The sequence below is a fragment of the Brachyhypopomus gauderio genome, chromosome 19 (genome assembly GCF_052324685.1).
Source record: "Brachyhypopomus gauderio isolate BG-103 chromosome 19, BGAUD_0.2, whole genome shotgun sequence".
NCBI lineage: Eukaryota > Metazoa > Chordata > Actinopteri > Gymnotiformes > Hypopomidae > Brachyhypopomus > Brachyhypopomus gauderio.
Window position 1 is genome coordinate 14,941,098 of NC_135229.1, and position 3,876 is coordinate 14,944,973.

The 3,876-nt window shown below is 34.8% G+C and overlaps 1 long non-coding RNA gene across 1 annotated transcript; it reads right to left on the bottom strand.

The window, feature by feature from the left end:
- Positions 1 to 554: 554 nt before the first annotated feature.
- Positions 555 to 1,679, bottom strand: LOC143482691 (uncharacterized). Its single transcript, XR_013122279.1, has 3 exons — positions 1,643 to 1,679; positions 1,083 to 1,119; positions 555 to 839 (listed from the first exon to the last, which is right to left on the bottom strand). It is a non-coding gene; the product is annotated as an uncharacterized LOC143482691 (long non-coding RNA).
- Positions 1,680 to 3,876: the final 2,197 nt, after the last annotated feature.

Genomic DNA, 3,876 nt, shown 5'->3' on the forward strand with positions numbered 1-3,876 from the left:
GAATGAAAAGGAAATGACTCAGTTACATTTTGTTTCCCCAAATAAACAAATTCATTTTAATTAAGACACAACATTTTACATACATACATTTTATTCTTGCATGCATCTTGCAACTTCTTTTTTCTTGAACAGAAATGTTGCATATGTACAAAAAGAAAAAAAAAAGAAATTGCAGGAGTAATAACTGAGGTGTTGGTGCAATGTCAGAAACTGAAGTACAATTTATGTACAACTGAATTAGATGCTAAATAGATTCGAACAAAATACAAACAAAAAACAGTAGCATAATATGATACATCATACACGACAAAGGTAAGACAATATTCCCTGCAAAACACTGTCTTTTGAGCCTTATTAATTTAACTTAAAAATTTAACTTAAAAAATTAAAATAACTTATGTTAACAAACAATGCTAAATATTAACAATACCAAAGCGTAAAACAAAAGAACTCACACTACAAATATGAATTGTCAAGTCAAATCTGGCCAATAGACTGTATGTAATGTAATATAATATATTATATATATATTATATAATATGTACGTAATAACTTGTATCCTACAATTTCCCCTTTTCTTCAACTGAAAGATTGCTATGCTCGTTTCAAGCATTACTTCTAATAAGTAATATAAACAATTTTCATTAAAAAGATAACACTTGTGTGTTAGAACTGTGTATTAACCACGAACTGTGTATCTAAAACTAAAATATTATTAAAAAATACCTTGTTCATGAAGTTGTACATCAGTGTTCTGCACAAAGAACCTTAGTTTCTTTGGTGGACAGCGGGTTCTCTTGAGCATTTCCCGTGCACCTCACCTACCAGGACTTGCCATTCTGTGAAAAAGATAAAATTGTAAGATTGTCTAAACTCAGGAAATCCAATTTAGCAGAAAATATTTTATTTTAATAAAATAATTGTTTGTACATGTGGAGTCTAGGCTAACATACATACATTAAATATATATATATATATATATATATATATATATATATATATATATATATATATATATATATATATATATATACGTGCACACACAAACACACAGTATACAGAGCAAGACCAACAACACTTACGTGTCTGAGCAAACTGGAACCCCAGTGATTTTCCAATCTAAACAACCCAAAAATAAATATTTCTGTAACACACTAAAGTAGGAATACTAGTGTATATGTTAATAAAGCAGGCATTTGACGATCATTCTTTTTGTCTGGATTATAATGGCTGCAAAAACATGTTTGCAAGTAAACTAAACTATATTAGCATAAATATAGGATGATGCTTACTAAAATTAATCTGGAGAAGAGCTGTATTTTCAGACATATATGCTAAAAATGATTTAAGAAAAAAACGTAATGTTTTATGACAAGATGCAATTGGCATGTATTTGTCAAACTACAAACTCTGAACAAAATGTAGAAAATGTCTTTGTTATATTGCTAGCATACCAACATCGTTAGCCAGATATCCAGCGGACCGTTACGAAGCTATACCACTAGACTAACAAGTTGTTAGTAATGACACCTGAAATATAACTTAAAACATAGCCTTGTCTTTCGACAAAAATATCACATTTTAAACCAAGTAATGTTAAATAACGTTACTCGTATAACATTCAATGTTTGGGTCTATTTACCGTGTGACTTCCCGTCGGATTCCTTAGCAGTTCTTCGTGACTTCACTGAAGGAGGGACTTGCACTTGAACGGACCAATCACAGTCCATCTCCCGTACTATTGACTAATTAGGATCGCACACCGCTTTCAGCAGTTCTTTAATTGGATGATGTGGGATGACAACGAAAGGTGCGTTCACAGATCTCTCCTTCAGAACTGGGGCAATGGCGCAGCGTCTTCTGAAGAAACAGCTGATCCACGGTCAGTTGTTTCAATCTCTTTCATTATTTCCCAGTACAAGTTGATCGCAAACCTGGCGCATGCGCGATGCTAGGATGGTTGTTACGGTTACGTGGAAGTTCAGTGCTACTTCTCTCACATAATTTGGCCCGCCTTCTGGCTTCGTGCCTGAATTTGTAGTATGCACTGATAAAATGACAAATGTTCAATGAACTTTGCGTTGGGCAAAAAAAATCTAACTGGGTGTTATAAATATAATTTATCTTATATTGTAGAAGGAATCTAACTCAGGAGCCCAAAACAACAATAGCATTATTGGTATTTATGGTATATGATAATTATACAGGCAAGTATCTGGTAATTATATAGGCAAGTTGAATCTGACACTTGACCAAATGCAGAGTTTGTCCAGTAAATCTTGTCATGTATTTGTATCGTTAGGGTTTTTTATTAGTGCTTGCTGTTTTACCATCCAAACGTTCTATGCATAATTGTTTTTCCAGTGAACTAGTCCTTTTGATCCAGTGTGTGATTTATTAAATTAAGGATACTGCAAAATTGCTAGTTTATTCTAATAAAATGTGAATTCCTGTATTTGTCCATACTGAGACTCATTTAATGCAATTGTTTGGTAAATCTGAGCACAATGTGAGACTTTACAGTGATGTGTGAATAAATTCAGAAGGAGACATATGTATAATACTTAATTTCTGTAGTCTTTACTGAGATCTCTACTAAAATTAAGAAGAGACACATGTAAGATTACTGGAGTCTTTACTAAGATTTATACTAAAACTTAAGAAGAGACATGTGAGATTACTGGAGTCTTTACTGAGATTTATACTAAAACTTAAGAAGAGACACATGTGCGATTACTGGAGTCTTTAGTGAGATCTCTACTAAAACTCAAGATGAGACACACAGAAGATTACCAAGATCTTTATCTCAAGAGACACATTTGAGCAGCAGGAGACTTAAGGAAAAATCTCATTTGTCTTTCCATATAATCTCAGTGTTGTCTAGGAGAAACTGCAGAGATATTAAGGAGATCTCCTTTTTGATTTTTCTTTCCTCTGGGCACTTGCCGTGTTCTTAAATTGTATGTCTGTCTATGGTTATTTGTGCTTCTTGGCAAATGCCTAACTTGCAAAACACTAGGTAATGATATTGACTCCTGTAGTTTAGTAGTAGTCTGACTCAATGGTGTCTTGATTTCTGGCCTATCTGTACTATTTCCTAGGATGTATTCTGTGATCAGAAGCAAAGCACTTTGTAAGTCGCTCTGGATAAGAGCGTCTGCTAAATGCCGTATATGTAAATGTAACAGGCAGAGGTCGATACACAGGAGAATCAACAGGCAGAGATAACGCTTGGTACGCAACATCGTTGGCAATACTTCGCAACTAGGAAGTGAAGCGCAGGTGTATAAGAATAGCTGGGAAGTGGGTGTGGCAAGGAGGAACAGGTGAGACTGATCAGGCTATCAGGTGTTACTCCTGACACATAATAGGAAATAAGTTCCTGGAGGTAATCAGGAGCAAGCCCGTGCAGTGCTTTTTAAGTCAGTAGAATAATTTTTTTATCAATATGGAATTTCACTGGGAGCCAATGCAGGGCTGATAGGACTGGTCAGACATGATTGAATTTTCTAGTTCTAGTCAGAACTCTGGCTGCGGTATTTTGAACTATTTGAAGTTTATCTAGATTCCTATATGAGGATCCTGACAGTAATGAGTTACAGTAGTCTAATCTGGAGCTAACAAAGGCGTGTACTAATTTTTCTGCATCATGCTGGGATAATGCATTTCTTAGCTTGGCAATGTTGTGGAGATATAGAACAGCTATCTATGTAGTATTAGCTATGTATTTATCAAATGATAGGTCAGAGTCGAGTATGACAGAGATTTTTGGCTACTGAGCCAGGTGTAATGGGGTAGTCGGTAGTCTGCGAGATTTAGCATTAGATCTGGTATTTTTTGTCTTGCAGCCTTTGGGCCCAGGAGAACCTTCATTTT